General features: G+C 38.3%; 1 long non-coding RNA gene across 1 annotated transcript in view; it reads right to left on the bottom strand.

The window, feature by feature from the left end:
* The window catches only part of LOC123812204, a 53,899-nt gene that overhangs the window by 23,163 nt on the left and 8,931 nt on the right, over positions 1 to 21,805 (bottom strand). Inside the window, exon 2 of the long non-coding RNA XR_006784495.1 lies at positions 13,669 to 13,801. This is a non-coding gene — a long non-coding RNA (uncharacterized LOC123812204). The remainder of the gene's footprint in view (positions 1 to 13,668; positions 13,802 to 21,805) is intronic.

Here is a 21,805-nt window from a genome sequence, read left to right on the forward strand (position 1 = left end):
TTCATAGAATCAAAATGTGGAATGGTGATTCCCAGTGGCTAGGAGGAAGGGGAAATGAGGAGTGATTAATCAACAGGCATGATATTTTTCAGTTAAGCAAGATGAATATGCTCTATCTAGAATCTCCTGTAGAACATTGTACCTATAGTCAACAATACTGTATCTTACACTTAAAAATTTGAGAGGCTAAAGTTTATGTTGTGTTTTATCACAATAAAATATATTTTAAATCACATACATAGCTGAAAAAATTACCTACAAATTAAACAATGTAAGATTCTCAAAACTTTTTACATCTTAATTTCTCAATGGTTTTGTTTTTTTTTTTTTTTGAAAAACACACTTATATAGTACGTGCTGAACATGAAATAATCCTGTAGGTGCTGAAGAAACAAAAATGCCTGAGAATCACTCCCTGCCCTCAATTACGTATCCTGGGTTCCTGAGATTTTTTAAAAGATTTTATTTATTTATTTTTAGTGAGAAGTGAAGAGAGAGAAAAAGAGATAGAGACACTGATGCAAGAGAGAAACATCAATTTGTTGCCCCTCATGTGTACCACAACCATGGACCAGGGACTAAACCCACAACCCAGACATGTACCCTGATACATGTAACTGGTAATTAACTGGAGATATTTTGCTTTGTGGGATGATACCCAATCAACTGAGCCACACCAGTCAGGGCTCCCATATTATTTTTTATAAAAGATACATTGTAGGTAAGTAATTCATTTTACTCAACATTTCAAGTTTGATGTTTATGTGGGATGTTATGGCCAAGGTGATTCTCAGACAGTTGTTTTCAAAGATAAGATCTTTAACTAAAGATCACATTTATGCAGTCACTGCTATTGTTTCAGTTCAGCTTGTGAATTAAGAGTCATGTTTCTGCCCTGGCCAATGTGTCTCAGTTGGTTGATTGTTGTTCTGCTGACCAAAAGTAGGGGGTTTGAATCCCAATCAGGACATATGCCTGGGTTGTATGTGTATGTAATGTTTCCTCTTAATGACAATACATTTGTGGAGTCTTTCATTGTTTTCATAGCATATACATCATATACATTATTTCATATAATCTCTTAGTGATTATGAGAAGAAAATAGAAAAACAAATATCATACCCTTTTCACAAACAGAAATGGAAGCAGAGAGGGTTAAGTAACCTTCCAATAGAGTTGTGAGAGGAGCCCAGATTTCTTTTGTTGTTTTTGTTGTTCAAATGAGAGTTTTGAGAGCCATAATTATTTTCCTAGCTTGTCAGCATAGATGCAACTGTCCTTTACTAACTCCCATTTTTGCATATCTTTTCAAGCATTACTTTAAATTACCTCCAAATATATATGTGGTATATAATCTATGCTTTTGAAACATAATGTCTAATTTTTTAAAGTGTTTCCTTTCTTCAACACCACTGGCTTTCCACAAACTTAATCTTGACTTCTCCAGGAATCTTGTGTTCCACAGGCCAAGGAGAGCCTTCCTAGACTCCAACAGCATGTTCCTCACAATTGGCATAAATCTCTCGGTTCATCTCTTAGTAACATGATCTATATTAATAAAAAAGTCCACAACATCACCTCATCAGGTCCAATACCATTAGGGATAGATAAATAAAAGTTCAAAATGGCAAAGTCATCCTCAGGTGAATGAACAGAAAATTTCCTGATCCTAATTGATATCCACTTTAATTTAATGTCACTTTATTAACACAAATTAAACTCAGGTTCTAATTCTTTCCTTCATAGACTATTATAAAGCTTCCAACTTAACTCTGTTCTTTCATTAATGCCTTCATTTAGTTGTTCACTCATCATTTACATTTTTAAAAGTAATATTGCCATCACTTTACTCTTGCCTTTTTTTTTCTGTTAATCCTCTATTTCCTAGGAATGAGTATCTAACATTTTGATGAGGACAATTTAGATCCAGGAATATTTTGACTTTTCCTATAAAAGAAAAGACTAACTCATTTCTGTTTATTGCCATATGATGCATACAACAGAAATCCTCTCTTCAATCATGATCCTTGTTTTGACCAGACCAAGAGTTCTAGCATCTTGACATGCAGAAGATACAATCAGAGAAGTTGACAGGGGTGAAATTACTGATCACTGTGCATACCACAGAAATTGTATACTGTGGAAATCTGCTGCAAGTTTGAGCAGGAGGATCACATGATCAGACAGGAATTTTAGTGAGTTCTGTGCAGCAGCATGGAGGATGGACAGGGAAAAGCAAGCTGGAGGTAGATCCAATCCAGGCAACAAGGTGAGGCTTAACAGGAGTGGGGAAGAAGAAGAAAAGGAAAAACTATATAATATTTAGGAATTAAAATCAATAGATTTAGGGTGAAGAAGAAGGAATCTAAGATGACTACTGATCACTCTCACTAGGAGTGATCTAATGCAATGTGGAACATTAAAGGAAACATTAGAATACCATGTTTGGGGAATGGATTCATTTGGAGTTCACATGTTGAGGTTCACAGATGAGATCCAGTTGATAGTTCAATATTTCTCAAGGCTTTACATGCATCATTATCTATGAAGCTTTAGAAAATGTAGATACCCATGTTTCTCCTCCCACACCCACCCCAAACCTTATAAGCCAAATTGTCTGGCCTTGAACCTTGGAACCCCTCACAAGATTTCAATCACAGGGATAAAAATTGGTGAGGTAATTTAATATATCTGTCTGGACTTTAACATTTACATTTTTAAAATTAGGTTTTAAAATCATTACTGCTCTCCTAGAAGTGAGTGAGATTCTCCAGGAAGAATGATGAGAATGAGAGAAAAGTAGACTATGAACAGAGCATATGCATAATCCTAGCATTAAAAGTGGAGTCAAGTAAGAGGAGAAAACCTACAAGACCAAGAAAGAGTCACATGCAAGATGAACTGAGTTGAGGAACGTCATGACAGCACAGATAGAACTAACTATAAGGATGCCTGAAGACAGAGCTGAGAGGACAGAACCACTGACCTGATCAGTTCAGAAAGTTGGTGGTATGAGGCCTGGAATACCTCACAGGAAATTCATCTTAAATGCATGAAAGAGATAGAAAGGAAGAGGAGGATGGATGAGGACAGAGGTGAGTAAGTTGGTTATGAAAGACATAGAGGCAAAGTTGATACATTTTGTGGTAAATTGCCTCAATTTTCTTTTTTGAAGTATGAGGAAAAGGAACTTCTTGAGAGTTCAGGGTAGTCCTTGAGAAAAATGGGAAAAGTATGAATCAGAGACATCAAAAGAGATTGAGTTGTATAATTTTCTGCAGAAGTTCTGCAACTATCAGGTGTAGGTACAGGAGAAGCACAAATTAGTTAAAAGCAAGTTTTCTGAGATGCGGGGGGAAGGCAGGTCATGGAAGTAAGAAAGTTGAACAGCTGCCATGAGGGAGGTTGAAATGGTGTTCAGGTTCCATTGGAAAGAAAATGGAAGAATAGACTGTGATGGGTGGAAATCAAAGGAAGGGGTCAAAGAGCAAGTGTAATGCCAGTGAGTGTGGGAGAGTTAGAGATGGGAGGAGTTCCACAAGTATCACCTGGGGCTTAAAGTCTCAGAAGCAGTTCCAAATTGTTATGGGAGTGAGATTCTGGATAGAGAATGGCCAAAGCATTTTGAACTTTGATTGTTGGGAGGACATTTAGTAACATCACCCAGGATTATGGAATGGACAGGGATAGAAAGGAAGAAAGGTTTGGAGCTGGAATTAAAATCTTCAATGACCAAGGGAAAGAGGACACTGAAGTAAAGGGATGGAGAGAGCTGAGCTGATGGCATGAGTGTTTAAGGACAGGGTTTTCATGTGTGCCTAAAAATGAGTCTAAGAATCTAATGGGGAGTGAGAAAACTCCAGCTGCCATTTTCCTACTACATGTAATTCTCTGTGCTGCAGCTCCCAGGATTTTCAAACACATAAGTTTGTCAATTTCCCTCCTTGTTTTAAAAATTTTCATGGCTCCAATCACCCTATGAGGTGGGTGGAAATAGAGTCTGTGAAGTAATCACGACTAGGCCCAGCATCGTTTTCCTCTCCTACTTGGAGTATCATGGCAACTGCTCATTGCACTGCGAGCACCCTGCTCTCCAGCCTCCATGCCTGTGTGCATGCTGGCCCTTTTGTCTGTGACCTTGCTTCCTCTGTTGTTCTGGCAAACATTCTCTCAGCCACCACATATGACATCCTGGAAACCCATCCTGACTAATTTTTGCACCAGCACGCTCTTCTGACACTTACTTACCAACTCTCATAGAAATTTTCACACTGTGCAGTGATTAACAAATGATACAGAGAAGCATTTTCAACCAGTGTGCCATAAGAATTTTTAAAATATGTGATATCTGACTATTTAGGCCAGGGCACTGGCCTCTTTTTCCTCAGATTGTAAAAAAAATGACAATAGTCAACACAACAATAGCCATCAGTGTGAGTGAATCAAAATTGTACTTATTATTTTTGTCAGATTGTCCAAAAATATATATTTTGGTGTGCCACAGAATTTTAGTCATTAGTTTATGTGTGCCATAAGAAGAAAAAGGTTGAAAATTGCTGTTACTAAAGGTCTCTTCCCCTACTAGACTGATTGCCTTGAGAACAAGTGTTTTATGTTTTCTCTGTATCTTCAGCCCATGGCATTGTGCCTAAAACATAGCAAGCACTCAGTAAACACTGACCAAAATGACATCTGCTTACTGAGCTGCTGAGTTGGTTTCTGTCATAGGACAGCTTTGGTTGATAGATGATTCATAATCTCAGAGTCACAGCAAACCCACACACAGTTTCCAAGAATGATTGTAATGGTCCAGTTTTCAAATTGGCATATAAAACTTACAGTTTGATAGGGCCTCATCCTCACACTTGTATAGAGGAGATAAAATTATATCTTTCCAGAAGCAGAAAAATCTCACCTCCTCTTAACCTGTTCCCCATAAGTGGCCTTTGGCATGCCTGCAGCCTCCCAGGAAAGGACTTCAGTTTGCTTACAGCTTCTATACTGAGCCAGCCAATCCTCTCTGAAGGGGTGTTGTTTACCTTCCAAGAGGTTCCTAGTTCTTTCCTTCTTGATTGTGAACCTTGGACTCCTCTGTGAAGAGGAGGTCAAGGCCAGAACAGATGAAAGACCTGAGTACAAATATCTGAAAGGAAGGAGATGAGGCCCTTCCCCACCACTGCTTTTGATCCTGCATTTGCTCTCTACATACTCAGGATAGAATAAGCCACATCCAATTCATTTTTTAATTTTTGCTTATCTACTTGTCAAACTACACTTATTGAGTTTCTGATTATGAAAATTGCTACTAGCTGATTGCTCCTGGTGAGGTAGAAACCTTACTGACTGAAGTAAAAAAGGAAACATTACCCAGAAAAACCCTACTATCTTCTGAAACCTTTAATGTCACTGTGTAGGTTAATGAATTTCACATCAAGGTTATATACTATTTTAGTAAAACTATTATTTCTAATTAAAAATAGCCCTTGAAAGACAATTCTTCAACTGCCATATTTTGTAATACAAAGAAGAGACATTTTTGAAAGTGAACCTCATGTGATGTCAACTTTAAAGAAAAGTATTATCTCAGAAAAGCAAGATCAAAGCTAATCCTTACTTCACATTCCTAAATTTAATGTTTTAATTATTTATATTTTTAAAAAATATAGTGATTTGTCCCTGGCCAGGTGGCTGAGTTGGTTGGAGCAATGTTGTGTATTCCAAAAGGTTGAGGGTTTGATCCCCAGTCAGGGCACATACCTAGGTTGCAGTTGGGGTGTGAATGGTAGACAACTGATCCATGTTTCTCTCTGACATCAACATTTCTCTCTCTTTCTTTTTTTTTTCTCTCACTCTCTCACTAATAAACATAACCTTGGGTTATGATTAAATATGCAAGATCTGTCTGGAAAAAGCCCAACCACTGTTAATATAATGAGAATGATTTGCATGGCATTGATGAAACCTGGCAGCCAAGAAGAGTAGACTGGAGTGCACATGTGTGAACAATGATACTCCACTGTACCAGTCAGTAGAGGCAGTAGACACCCTTGAGTGAGCATGTGTACTGTGTGGTTTTTGCATTCAAAATCACTGAGTGAGCAGAACAACCAATCGGCATCAAATTTTGCATTAAGCTTGAATATTCCTCTGCAAAAACTGTTTCAATTATTTAGAAGGCTGCAGGTATGGGCAGCTGATGACTGGCAGCTTCATCATGAAAATGTGCCTACTCATGCATCACCGCTCTTACAGAGTTTTTTGGCCACATACCAAATCACCCAGATGACTCAACTCCTACAGCCCAGACTTGGTGCCGTGTGAGTTCTGTATTTTCCCAAAACTAAAATCACCTTTGAGAGGGTAAAGATTTCAGACATCAGTGAGATTCAGGAAAACATGATGGGGCAGCTGATGGTGATGAGGAGAACTGTGTGAGGTCCCAAGGTGCCTACTTTGAAGGGGACTGAGGGATCATTGTCCTATGTACAATGCTTCTTTTATCTTCTATCATCTTCAGTAAATGTCTCTATTTTTCATATTGCATGGCTGGATACTTTCTGAACAGGCATCATATATGTTTGCATTCTTACTGGAGACAACATCGACCAGGGTATTATGTTAAGAAACCAAAAAAAAATGTCTTTCTCCATATCAAATTCTAAACATAAAGTCAGATCCAAACTCTTGAAGAAAAGCATCTAAGGCAAGAGGCACCAAAGATTTTTTAATATTCATCCAATCTCCTAGTCTCTCCCTCACTTTGAAACTTTAACACTTAACATAGTTTTGACAATGGTTGTTTGGTTAAGGTTTTTAATTGAGACTAGCCACCGCCCTTTTGGCCATAAGTTTTTAAAAAGGAAGACCAGTGACATATCGTTACAGAAAACTTCTCTCCCCAAGGAATCTGGTCCACACCCTTTAGCATTTCAAAGTCTGCAACTTTCTATGGATACATATGGCCCATTGACAGTTAGCAGCTGTCAAGCAGACAGGCTGAGCACATCCAGCTGGTCAATTGAGGCCACATCTAAACAAAATGAATGGACACAGATCATCAGTTCCATTTGGCCATCCCAGTATTTGATGCAGATCAGACCAGGGCTCACTGCAACTTCAGAGATGTGTGTGGGAATGTGGTGCTTGTCAGAGTGGAACGGACAGCCACTCTGTGTCCCTGCCTGACCAGGGTGGGCGCCACACACTATGTTAACAAAGGGGAAGACTAACACCAGAACTGCTGTTGTCCATCTTCATTCTGCTCGGTGGCTCATTTTGATCTCAAGTCCTCACCACTGAACAGTCCATCTCAAGAAGCTTTTTCTGAAATAACTTTGCTGAGCATCCTGCCTAACAGAAGAAATTCAGTGCTCCAAAGTCAAGGAGCTCTTTCTTCATTAAAGATCAGCTATGTAGTTAAGGAATATTTTTAAAAACTGGGGAAGTAGTGACTTTTTCCCAACTTCCATCATATGACATATTTTGAGGGGGGGAACCCCCATAAAGCATAATATAGTCACAGATATAAAATGTGACTGAACTGACCATTATACCTTTACACTAAACTTTACCATATTAAAAAAAATCTCTTTCAAAGAATCTCAAAAATCACAAAATCCTCCCTCTGGTATAAAATATTTCTTTGAAAACTGATTAGCAATTTTAATGACAAGCTAGCCTTAGTTATGGATAAATAACACTGGTTATCAAAATAGTTTCACCATGCTTTAAAAGAGAAAAAAAGAAAGCAGAAGAAGCCCAAAAATCTGCTAAAGGAAACAAAAGTTGTATGGCATCCAACAACTTTGAGTCCAAGGCCATGAGCTCCAAAGCTTCTCACCAAACCTGTGGCCCCATGCAGAAATGTGCCAAAACAACACAGTTTGGGCTCACTGTATGCCAATTAATACTATAATGAGCTTCCTTAGATAGCCAAATCCTTAATCAGCCCTATCAAAACTACGTCTGCTCAGAAAAAGACTCTTGTTAATTCTGCTTAATGCCTGACAGTGGTTAAGCACCATTAATACTCCATAATTTCATTGTATGTTATTGTAATCATATCAGCATATATCTCAGTGGCCACACAAGGCTCAGTGGGCTTTTGTGAATTACAGGTCACATGACTCTGCTTTAGCGAGAGACTATCTTCCATCACAGCCAGACCTCCGTTGCCCTCCCCACAGTCAGTAGCCTAAGCAGGTATTAATAAAGGTCTCCTTTTTTAAATTGCACAGCTCTAAATGGTCTTTAAGGGACCCAGCAGTAATCTCAAGATCCCTATATTTTAGCAGGAAAGCAGGACAGAAGAATTAATAAGAGCCCTTTCTGTGTAAACTGCTCCCTGCTCTAAGGCTATAGCATGATGTCAGGGTGCTAAGAGAATTTTAAATGCACAGGATGGATTGTTTGTGTTGCAAAAGCGAAACAGGGGGCAAAGGCTAAGAGACTTGAGGAAATTGAAAGACTGCCAGGGATGCTGGGATGCAAATAGCAACAAAACAGGGATAAATGCTCCTGCTCACATATGCAGAAGTCCTGCAGAAGGGGGAGGGAAAAAAAGGTTATTAATTTTCACCAGGCTGTATCTTACAGCTGGTGGCTCAGCATCAGTTTTTGGTGTAATGAAAATGGTCTGAGCAGAAGATAAATGGTTCATAAAGTGGACCATTTAGATGCAATCGAGGCTCAATCTGTCCAGTGACTAATCACATCCCCCCAGTAAAGCTGAATTCTGCTAACAGACCCTTTTCTTTTCCTGGCTGTACCAGTGAATTGTAGCTGGGTCTAAGTTCAAGGCAGGCAGAGAATTATCTTGATTTATTAGTGCACTCGCTGGCCATGCCACTCGCTCGGCTGTGCCTTTGTGGGGCTTCTGCCCTGTTGCTGTCGGAGTGTAATTTTTACTGTTCCCCTGGGACTAGTACACAGCATCATTCTCAGCTGCTAGAAAAATGGGCTGCTTTTGCACCTGTAATTTTTCTTCTTTTGCTGCTGAAGGTATATAATATATCTCTAAAGTGCGTAATAAGTTTCTGAAAAACGTGTTTTTAAAAGAAATTGATTCCAGTGGTTTATAAGCCCAAGCAAGGCCACATAAGGAAATGCACCAGATTGTGAAAGTATGGCTGGCTGGCAAGACAGACATTTTTACCCTTCCGTTTAGCAAATCCTGACTTCCACCTAGTCCAGAGCATCATTTCAGACATCTTTCTATATAGTAGTTGCTTTTCATAATGAACTATGATCAAATAAAAATGCTGTTTATATTGAGACTTCACAAGTCCTGATTACATATAAAATAGAGTTGAATCCCTCATAATGACATTTAATTGTTAGAAAAAAAAGATTTCACTAGAAGAGCATTCAGCTGCATTTGTTCAATGTTCCTTTGCATAATGCTGTTTATAGATCATTCAATTATGACATTATTATGAGCAGAATTAAGAGTAACTCACTAGTTCCCTATATTTTTAGACCTATGGAAGCTAAACTTGAGGGGACTGTCATATTTTGACTGAGACTTACAAAAGGCCCTTCATTTTCATGAGGGTTGACTACCCATTTGGCTAATGAATTCTGACACTTCAACCATAATCTTGTGAGCATCTTCAGAAGGGCAATTCATGTTGCTTAGGACACCAGAAGAAACAAAGTTCCCTCTTCTGGAAGACTTCAAAGATTATAACTAATGTTATTAATAACCCAACAAATGGCAGCAGGGAAGAGGCCTGAGATAGTTTCTTTTGAGCCCTCTAAGGTTATTTTTTTCAATTTCTAAAGGACCTGACAGATATGATAGGTAAACTAGCAAGCAGTAAGCAGGGGGAAATGTAGCTGAAAACCTCAGTAGTCATACATCTTCGGTAAAAGGATCCCAAGTTCCCAGATATACCTGCCTCTGTAACCCCACATCTTCAATAATATCAGTTTCTCAAGGTGGTAGAAGGTGTAGATTCATTACTATCTGAGAAGCCTCTCAGACCTTTATCTATCCATCTAGCAGGGTAAGCTTTACCTGTCTGCCTCCCTTTTCACAGAGCTTTAACTAATGCAGCTGTGAACTGTATTTGCAGTAAAACAAATAGACTTGTGTGATGCCAGCCACACTTACAATTTTCTCAGAAAAAAAGAAAAGAAAGAAGAGGTAGAAAAACAGAACAGGCATCATTTGCAGCCACACACATCAGCAGAACAGGTCTATTATGACATGACCAGAACAACCAATGCTTTCTGTGGTTCATTAACAAACATTCATTGTATACTTTGTATGTTATGATAAGTTTGCAGAACACATAGATGAACAAAGCAAATCCCTTCCCTAATTGAACAACAATTTATATTTTTAAAGATTTTATTTATTTATTTTTAGAGAAGGAAAGGAGGGAGAAAGAGAGAGCCAAGGGTTAGTCAGAGCCACCTAGAATCAGTGTGGCTTTGGGGAAGTCGCTTAACTTCTCTGTACTTTGTTCCCATGACCATAAAATAAGGATAAGAATCTTTGCCTCATTCATTACTCAAGATAATTTAAAGAATTAATGAGATGGCATTTATGCAAGTAGTTTGATGTGTCGCAGAATGTAGGGCATTATTAGTCTTACCTGAAAGATAATGGTCTATGATAGTTATGGACACCTTGCCATGCCCAAGGGCATGTAATTGAAGGGGGAAAGGTGAGCTAAAATATAGCCCACTCTTGGTTCTCTAAGCCATGTGATTGATCAGGCATGGGACTGGGTCATCCCTGGAGAAGGGGCACATTTTCCTAATTTGCACATATGCACCAAATGGGCTAGGAAAAATGTGTGCAAATGTGCAAAGTATATCAAAACAGATCCTGAAAGCATTCCATCACAGCACTTCCATAACATGAAAGTGCTTGAGCCTTTACTTATTTCTGTTACATTCTATGTGGGCCTTTGACACCAAGCTATAATATCTTGGAAAAATACATTTCGATTAAAGAACATAATTTTTAAAATTTTAGCCCATTAAAACATAACCTTATTTTTAATTCACAACATAAATGTACATGCATGAAAAAGTTTTCATAAATGAAAACATATCTTATACAATGGGAGGATCAAATTCTTTAGAAATATTCCTTTATTGAATGGCCCTGCTGAGTTAAATCAGTTTGATGTAACCTTAACACAGGACCCACTCAACTGCAAACCATATTGGTATCTCATGTGATCTAAGTCTTCTCCAAAAATCCCAACTAAATAGCCCCACCCTTGCCACTGACTCTGCCTTTACCCACCTTGTCTTTATAGCACTGATAAATACGGAAATTATATTTTTTGTCTTGTTTGCCTCCTTATATTATTCGATATCCTCTTTTAGGAGTCCTAGAGCAAGTCTTGAACCTCAATTTTCTCACTTGTCAAATTGAGATGCTAACACCCTTCAGGACACTTCAGAAATAGTGATGAGTAAAGAATCTAATATGTTCAATTGGCAGCAGGAAATAAGTAACCTTTCTTCTTTGAGCCTGAGCAGTGACAGTGCCCCAAACCAGTCTGCTATTCTAGCCTGACTCCTAGTAGAACCGTAGATAAAAGAGATCGAGGGAGAAGGCTGAACCAGGGTGTGTGTGTTTGTGTGTGTGTATAACAGAGTGGAGATGGGGTCACTGGAAGGGTGAGTAGACCCGATTAATCCTCCTGCAACCAGCAGGAAAAGAAGAGAAAACCAGAGAGAAGCAAATCCATGGCTCTGGATTTTATCTTATAGTGTTCTTTCCTGCTAGAAAAAATAGCATTCTGCAATAGCAGCCCCTTCTTGGGATTGCTGAGGTGGAGTGGGAAGGCTGGCAGCAGAAGCAGGTAGTTAACATTTGACCACCCACACGGAAGTCTTGAGCACCTGACACCTACTGGGTTCTCAGGACCAGTCAGTGAACAAGACCATGAAAATCTCATAATGGGATGTTTTCCAAATATAATAGACTAAAGAGAATTCACTCATTTTAAGTGACTTCATGAGGGTGACCTTTAGGTTGGCCACATATGAGTGTAAGTTGTGGTCCTTTATGAAGCTGTTCTACCCTCTTCACAGTTATCTAATGTCTTACTCAGCTCAGTCTGCTATAACAAAATACGAGAGACTGAGTGGTTTAAACAAAAAACAGTTATTTCTCACAGTTCCAGAAGCTGGAAAGCCCAAGGTGTCAGCAGATTCAGTTCCTGGTGAGTAACTCTCCCTAATTTGCAGACAGTTGCCTTCTCATTCTATCCTCACATGTTGGGGAGAGAGACCATCTCTCTCATGTCTCTTTAAGGCACTAATTTCATCATGAGGGCTCCATCTTCATGACCTAATAACCTCCCAAGGGCTCACCTCCATCACAATGGGGGTTAGGCTTCAACATATCAATTGGGGGGACACAAAAACTTAGTCATAACTTTTAACTAGGGATGTTTTTAACTGGGGGTGTTAATAATTGGTAATAATGACAAATAAAGTTACACTATCTCATAAATTCCTTTTTTTAAGAAAGTACAAAAGAGAGAATGACATGGGGTTATGACTGACATTTGTGTGGAAAGACAAGTACATATTGTTTCTACCATGTAAGTCTTAGAAAACTAAATGGCTTACTAGTTTTGTGTTGCAAATAAAGTCAACACTTCTCTCTATAAGTTATCAACGTGTCTCCAAAAACATTTGGATTAATCTAGGATCTACTTGTCTCTATGTTAAGATAATTATGACAATTGTGTAAAATATTTATCAATAGAAAATTGAATCCAAATAGACTAAAATATTTACCGAGCAAGTTTCACAAACCAGTAGGAATTAGACCTGTTCCCTACCTTACAAATATTGAATACTAAATTGGTAAAATGGGTCTGAGAACTAGGGAGAAAATTCATATTGGCAGAGGCTGTCCTATTAGCACTTTACACATTCATGGGTTCTGCATATTTCTGTGAACCTCTTCAATATAATAGCAAGACGATACATTTGCCCTGGCAATAGGGGTGTGTGTGTATGCATGTGTGTGTGTGAGGGGTGTGGTGGGGAGTATGTGTTATTCATGTTGAGACACAGTATGCTGATTGGCTACTTATTTATTGATTTAACAACTAAAGATGATTTTTAAAGCCCAGTTGGCCACAATTTATTGACTTTTTCCCTCTGTACTTAGGAAAATTGTTCTTTAAGTGAAAAATTACATTAACAATAATAAAAATAATTGTCATCATTCCAAAAGCCGCTATCTCAATTTTGTTTTTACTGAGTGCCATGTCATATTATTGTCACATTTCTTAAAAATTAATCCATGTGTAGTTTCTTTTTTTTCTAACTTGGCAAATGACATGGCTTTGCCAAAGTTTTATTTGGCTATTCTCTCCCTATCTAGAATCAAGGCTGAAAATAAGAACTAGTTGAAGAACCAGTCAACAACTTAGAAAATCTTGCAGTTTTTAGTCTCTACTTCTATTTAAGCATGCTATCAGTGTATGGTTGACAATTCTAAAGAAGTACAGGGTATGGAAGCAGGAAGATATGGGGGATTTAAATTAGAGGTTCCAGTGCTTACAAGATGAACATATAGCTGTTACTGTCTGAGTAGGTAACATTATTTAAAACAACCTCTAACTCTTCTTTCCCTCCAGGACAGACTGAATGGGGAAGGGGAAGGACCCGGCAGAAACTTACCTAGCCACAGCACTTTCCCCTTCTGCTTCTCCTCCAATCTCATGTTCAACATCAAAGCCTCACTGGCAAGTTTAGGAACCAAGGTCGGTCTTTAACCCCTGCTCATCCTTGTTTGGGATTGTAGTTTCTCCTGCTAAACAGCAAAAAAGACAGATGTTGATCAGACATCTTGTCATTCTACTGAAATTTTCAAAGCACTGACAGGGCGCATAATCTGCAAATGATTATTAAGCACAGATGCAAGAATAGTTTAGGATGAAAAAAATCATTACATTCATGGTCTTTGTTCACATCTCAAAAATCAAACATCTGGACAGTATAGGTACTGCAGACCCTCAGATTGGAAAGAGAAGGGTCCCAGGGTCATGTGACATTTTAAGAAAATCCAGATCCAGACTCTGGACACTCCTTCTGGGTTTGAAAGTTCCTTATTCACTAATTATCTCATCAAAGACCTGAAATCTAAATTCTCAGTAAAAATTTTATTGTAACCAAGGCATTCAAAAGATGTGTGGAACGAGAGTATCAGGGAAAGAAGAAAAATTCTATAACCTCCGGGTTGGAGTGAATATTTTTATGGACCTGGTTGCTATAATCTCATAAATAAGCACCACCATGTGACTCCAACTTCCATAACTGATCGGTTGCAAATATCAATTCCTAAAAAGTTAGCACCAAGAAAACTGAAATCTCATTGCTACCCTGGATTCTCTACAAGGGATAATTTACCAAATGTTGACCTGATACTTAGGAGAATATTTTACTGAAGCAGTGTCAAAATAGAATCTGTCTGCAGAGGGTCAAGTTTCTCTATATGGGCAAAAAGCAAGGCACAACTGTTCACAGTAGTAAACCAAAAGCCTTACATTTCCATTGCAGTGGTGAACACTTGGGAAAAGCAATGCTCTGAGATTTGATGTTTAAAAATTACTGTTCAATTAATTGGTCCCTTCAGTCAACCAATCTTTATTATGCCTATACTATATGCCAGCCACTGTCCCAGGAGCTTAATATATTTTAGTGAACAAAACAGACAAAACTTCTGCATTCCTGGAGCAAATAAGTGTTGGTTAATGGATTTGATAAAAACATCTCCAATCCCAGTATCCCCGTGAAATTGTTACCAAGACAATCCACTCCCTTTTTTGTGTAGTGACAGTTTCCAGCCTTTGCTTACAATGAAAGGCATGATAAAAATGGTAACGGTGGTATAGAGCACTTGTCTTCTATTTCTGCAAGGCTGAAACTGTCAACTCAGTGAACTAGTGAAATTACAAATGTTATATTTGGAGCTGAATTCAACCAAACATGGCCATGAGTCTGTCCCAGGAATGAAGTGTACAGGTGAGAGTTCAAAGCCCCAGTGAGTCCTCACATAGGCAGCAACTCTGATAGAGATGCTCTCCCTCTGTGTATTCACCCTGAGTCTGCCACCTCAACTCTACAGACCATTCCCACACAAGGATAGAGAGTAGCCTTTGGAGTCTGTATGGATTTCGGTTGGATGTCAGCCAGCCATTCAGAAGTGAAAGTCATCTAGCCTCTGCCCAACCCCCAAAACTATCCAATTCCCTGAGAGGTAAAACGGCTTGCCTGTGCTTGCCACATTCCTCTTTTCAGCCTTCATTTTTCATTTATCTTTATCAGCAGTCATCTGGAACACCTAATTGCTGTTATTTCCATCTTGAACAGGCTAATAGGTATTTGAGAGGGAAGAGCTTTTTTCCCCTCTCTCTGAACATACAATAAAATAATAGTAATAATAATAATAATAGCCCATACTGATAAGGGAAATACCACTTTTGTCTTAACAAAATTTGCTTTCATTAAAATAGAATATACAACATAGTTCCTTGATTACTTTGGTGTATTGCACTTACCAGCATAAATAAACGTACTGTTTTTGAGCTGGAAAGGCTGCTATTTTAAAGATGAGAAAAATTCATCTCCTGGATGGCTGCTTTCATTTAACACAGCTTCAAATGAATTTATGAACTGTTCTATAATGTTTTCTGCATACACCAAATGGCAGACTTTAGGCAGAAACCCAATATATGTTTAGTTAGTATATAATAAACATAATATTTACATGGGCTATGCACTGTGTTAAGAATCAAGAGCAGTTGCTCTATAAACTGTTATTGAATTCTTTAACACAGAGCTCTAAACCAAGTCAAGTGGTCCATCAAGATTCCAGAAGCATGTGTAAGAAGAGACCCTGACCTACTCCAAAGACACACACACGTGTGTTTGTTGGCACACACATGTGGGCATGCAAATCTATGTCTCCTTCATTTAAAAAAATATATTTAATCAAAATCTTGACAGCAATCTCATTTTCTTTGGTTGCTAGGATGGCAATGTAGTTGAAGATACTGTTTTTAACTTTAAAGGTGTCTCTGCAATTTTGAAGAATGTTTCAGGGGAAACTATAAATACAGAAATATATATATGCAGAAATATATTTTTTTCTCCAATAGATAGAGAAATCAGTTCATTTCTTAAGCAATGAACAGAAAGCAGGGGGTAGGGGAACCTGAATAAGCATGCTTATATGGGATTCTTCTTTGAAAAGCCCAATAGTTAGGTACTATAACACTCCAGTTGATATTTCTACAGTTCAAATACAATAGGGGAAATTAAGTTGCCCCAGAAAATTCAGTTTAGTAGAAATCTGTTATGAATGAAATGCTGCTGTTGCCTCTAGAACATTGAATTTATCCACCAAATAATATCTCAGAAATACCACTTCAGAAGAAATCAGTTCTAAATAATTGATAAATCTGGTTTGTTTAGAAACCTTTTGACCTCTGTAATAGAAAGTAAAAACACATTTCAGTTATTTAAGTCACATATATTCCCTCTGGTCAGGCAAGCTTTTAATTTTAAGCTGAGCTCCATAGGGGCCATTTAATAAAGCTTAGAAAAAAATTTCAACTGCTGCTGATGGATTTCAGTCAACCTCCTTTGGGAAAATGGCAAAAGATAAATTTTTAGCTTTTCATAATACACAAGAAAATTTTAAAGATTTTAAACACTAAGACCAATTGGAAGTGACAGGGTTTTTTTCTATAGCCCTTCTGACTACCTTCCATCCTTAAACTCTTTCTAACCCTCTCTTTCTCCCTCCTCTTTACAAAAAAAGGTTTAAATGCTCATGCTATTAAAATAAAAGAAAAGAGAATTGGCATTTTATATTATTATAAGATACTTCAGAGCCATATTCAGTGCAATTTTTCTGAAGTTTCATAGATAAAATAGCAAGACACTGTTTAAACATTTTCTTACTTAAACTTTTTTCAAAGACACTTATTAAATAAATAATTTTATTGGTGATTCCTCTTTTGTAGTAATAGCACAGCACAGTTCAGTAAATGATTTTCAACATGGCTTACCATGTTGAAAAAAATGCACAAACAACACAAAATGTTTACATTATATAACATTATTGCCAATATCATGAATAATCATGAATACATATTTTAAAGTTTTTCTTCATGATGAAAATACTAAAGTAAAAAATTATCTTCATTGTTAAATTTACCTAATACATGTGCTCAAATTATATAGCTCAAGTAAGCTGATTTTTATGAGTACTTTATAAATTGTGTGTCTCAAGAATGCACATTAAAATTACATTTTAACTACCCATGTATACCTGTTACAGGGTGCAGCCAAGAGGGGGGACCCCAAATAGGCATTTGAAATGGGGTCCAGAACTCAAGGTGTCCAGGAGATTTTAAGGTGTCTTCACCCCTTCCCCCACAGGTGTGAGTTGGGGGAAGGGCACACAGAGCAAGAACATGCAGGGCAGCTTTGCAGCTAATCCATGGCATGGTCATTTAGCATACCTATAGCCTTTGGCTGGTCACTTAGATATGCTAAATAGCTATGGCCATGCTCAAGGCCAGGGGGATGGAAAGGGATCTCCCCCCAAGATGTGACTGGGGGGGCAGGTCCCCTGAGTTACAGTGCCTGCGTGGGAGCTGGGAGAAGATTGGCTCCATGACATGGGGTGAAACCTGCCCAGACCCACGATGGCGACCAGAAAAGCTGGAGAAGACAGCAGATTGAGGGCAAGTGTGCCCAGGTGTAGGAGGAGTCGGAAATGGGGCTGCAGAAGAAGATTGGTGTGGGGGATTTAAACCCAGACATGGCAGCCATTGAGGGGGAACCACGCGGCTTTGGACAGAGTGGGGACTCTCCCTTCCCACAGCCCCGAGGAGGGAGAACCACGTGGCTTTGGCAGAGTGGGGACTCTCCTTTCCCGCAGCCCTGAGGAGGAGAACCATGTGTCTTTAGCAGAGTGGAGACTCCCGCATCCCAGAGGAGGAGAACCACGCGGCCTTGACAGAGCGGAGACTCCCGTGGCCCTGGGAGAGAGGACCACGTGCCTGTGCCAGAGTGGGGACCTCCACAGCTTTAGAAGGGGGAACCACCACCTGGTTTTAGCAGAGATCCTGGCGACTCAGCCGAGGGTGCCGGGAACCCAGGGAGGTCTCCCATTTGAGATGGAGCACTAACTAAGAACCAGAGGACTGCCTGAGCCATGGACTTCTATTTCCTTTCCTGAGATACGGTACTCTGGACGGGGCAAAGGGGGAAGGAAGGAAGGACTGTGTGTGTTTGTGGGTGTTTTTAGGGACTTTAAGGTTTTTGATAAAGACATTAGGTCACTACTTTAAGTTAGTATAGCATTAAATAAACATTTCCTTTCCTTTTCACGAATCTCTGGCATTGAGAGACATCTTTCCTAGGGCAGCGGACATAACGGACCCGGGGCATTCTTTCAATAATAGTATATCGTCCCAGGCCCCCCTTGTTGTGTTCTGTAACATACCTACCACAGCCTCAATTGCATTTGGACATTATTTTATTACAATTTCAGCTTGTGAAGGCAAAGGATTTTATTTGATCTTCATTAGCTTCCTTAGAAACCCAATTTCCCCTTTTGGCCCAGTAGAGGATTACAAGTATTTATTGTTGGAAAACCCAACCTGATTTAAACATCACAACCAAGTAGTGTTCCCTTCCCAGTCACACATCACCTACTCAAAAAATAAAAGGTTCTGATATTGTTCATGAAAGCTCTCTTGCTGAGGACCCTACATCCCAAATGTCTTTGTTTCTTCCAGTTCCATCCCCATTAGACTCTATCCTCTCCTTCTGTCTCCTCTCAAACATTTCTTGGTCTAGCCCATCCTCTTTCAGGTAGCTTCTTTAACTCCACAGGTACCAGGCACTGTACTGCCATGGTGGCTGGATTCTGAGTTTCTGAATAAAGGCATAAATGAAGACTGTAAAAGGTACAAAAAGATTTCTTATCTTGATATGGTAAAATACAAGTGGCCTTTGACAATGAGCTTATCCTTAAGATTAATTGTGAAGCCACCTGACTGAAAGAGTATCAGGAATTGGCATGGTATGATGCAAAAAAATTATGTACGTAAATAAGAAGCAACTTTCTTGTTTCTCCCCTGATAAATAAAGATGATTTGAGAAGAGAGGAAAAAATAGCTGAAAAAACATGGGTGAGTACATATCTCAGTGTTTGAGGGAAGGAAAGTTCACCAAGTATCAGGCAATGGGACCATCCATAAAAGTAAATATCCCTATGTTCCTGAACTTAAAAGAGCTACTCCAAGAAATTCTGAAACTCAGCAAGACCATAACACACTAGTTCATTTGAGCCTTCAAGGCAGGAACAATCCTTTGCATAGGTCCCCATTTTTGTGCACAAGTTCATGATGGCATAATGGCTGCATGATTGCATCCTGCTCTCTTGAAAAAGCAAGTGATCGTGCTTCGTATTCATTATCCCATGTTTATGCTTTTTCATTATGTATTTAGAATTTTATCTGTAGGAACGAATTGGCTAAAACTAAATGGTGTGTGCCCCAGTTCACATGGAAAGAGGATTGTGAAAAACCAGAGGCCACAATGATTAAGGTGGCTGTTATCCACCCCCAAATTTTTAAAAACAAAATAAATGCTAACGAGGATCTGGAGAAATTAGAAACTTTGTGCACTACTGATGGAAATGTAAAATGGTGCAGCCACTGTGGAAACACTATGGTGGTTCTCAAAAAAATTAAATATAGAATTGCATAAGATCCAGCAATTCTACTTCTGGGCCCAAAAGAATTGAAACCAGAGACTCAAATAGATAGCTGAACATCAGAGTTCATGCCACCATTATTTACAGTAGCCAAAAAGTAGAAACAACCCAACTGTCTATCGACAGATAAACAAATAAACAATATGGGGTATAAACCTACAATGGAATATTATTTGACCTAAGTAAGAAAGTTCTGAAACTTAAAGTCATTATGCTAAGTGAAATAAATTAAACACAAAAGGACAAATAGTATATAATCCCACTTATATGAGGTCCCTAAGCTAGTCAAATTCATAGAGACAGAAAGTACAACAATGCTTACCGGGGTTAGGGGAGGGACATAAAGAGTTACTGTTTAATGGGTACAGAGTTTTAGTTTGGGAAGATAAAATGGTTCTGGAGATGGATGGTGGTGATGGTTATACAACAATGAAAATGTACTCAGTGCCACCAAACTGTACACTTATACATGATCAAAATGGTAAATTTTATGTTAAGTATAATTTACTATAATTTTTAAAAAAGAAAGACCAGAGCTGCTAGCTGATATCTCATGACAAAAGTCAAAAAAACAAATATGAGCAAATATCTATGTTCCAGCCAATAAGTGTGCTCAAAATAATAAGCCCTATTTAATATTTTTGCTCCTTATTCTATATTTTTCACTGTTACATCTGCCACAGTGCCTTGTATAGACCTAGCAATATGAGAAGGCTTCTGTCTTCTTTTTGATTCTAAAGAAGATATCTCTAGAAGTTCAAAGATGTTGATTTATAATAAGTCCTCCCTATGTTTGGTACATTTTTTTCTATCTCCAATTTATTAAATCCTTATTAAGCATAAATAGCTTATTCCATTAAACTGATTGAACAAATTTATTTGTAATTCTCTGGGAATGTGAACATTTTTTTGGTTTCATGTAATTTTGTTTTGATTACAAAGATTTTTAGCAGAGTCATGTGAGTTAGTTTTTCACACTTAAGATACCCTTTAGGTTTGGTCATATGTAAGTATTTTCAATTCATCTCAGCCAGCTTAATGTCCTCATCCACTGTACCATAGAATTTTAAGTGAGCCCCAAACAAATTTTGAGGTACAGTGATGGAGAAACATTGATGGATCATCTCCCATATGCTCCCAGGACCAAGCCCTCAACCTACGTATGTACTGTGAACCCACAGCCTTCTGGTATGCAGGATGATGTTCCAACCAGCTGAGCCATCTGCAAGGGCAGTCCCAAATACATTTTTATTTTCTTTTTTCTTCATTCTTGTACCTATGTCCTGTAGAGCATGCTCATCAAAACCTTAGTTTTCCTAGCATTATTTCACAAATAATTTAAAGTTCTGTCACCCAAGACGATTTCACACCTATGCATTTGTTTTTTAAAGGGTTTCAAAGTGAAATTTTGTAATTGATTTGTGTTCATTTCTTAGTGTTGCTCTACCAACATCATTTACATGTGTCTTGAGTGGTGTCAATTTGAATTAAAAGTAAAATATTTTATATGATCAGAAAATAATTTCATAATTGATCTGTCAAATGTAGGAGTTACTGTCATTAGGATGTTTGTTACATAAATAATTTATTTTCTTTTTTTTCTATAGCTAATTCTGTCAAAGATCAAGTCAAAGGTACTATTTGAGAAAAATATTCATAACTCTCCTAAACAAACCAGCCTTTGATAAACACCCTGGTGCCCAGTCACATGCCTGAAATTTGTTGCCTGATCATTTGACCCTGAGTCTTGCTTTTATCACATCAATCACCCACTCAAAAACTCCTTTTTCCCTCAAAAGATTTTTTCTGTGTTCACAAACTGCTGGTTGTAAAACATGAATCCGTGTGGAGGGCTTCCATTATGTGGAACTTTGTTCAATGGGAAGAGAGGTTCCATTTTTCATGTTTTTCTATGCACACATCTTTACAGTTTATCCAAAAAATGTTAAAATAAAATGAGTCTTTTACTTTCAAAAATATAAGAAAACATGGTTCAGTCCAAAAATACTTCATTTTATT

This window comes from Phyllostomus hastatus, unplaced genomic scaffold (genome assembly GCF_019186645.2).
Source record: "Phyllostomus hastatus isolate PE091 unplaced genomic scaffold, TTU_PhHast_1.1 phas_scaffold_78, whole genome shotgun sequence".
Lineage (NCBI taxonomy): Eukaryota > Metazoa > Chordata > Mammalia > Chiroptera > Phyllostomidae > Phyllostomus > Phyllostomus hastatus.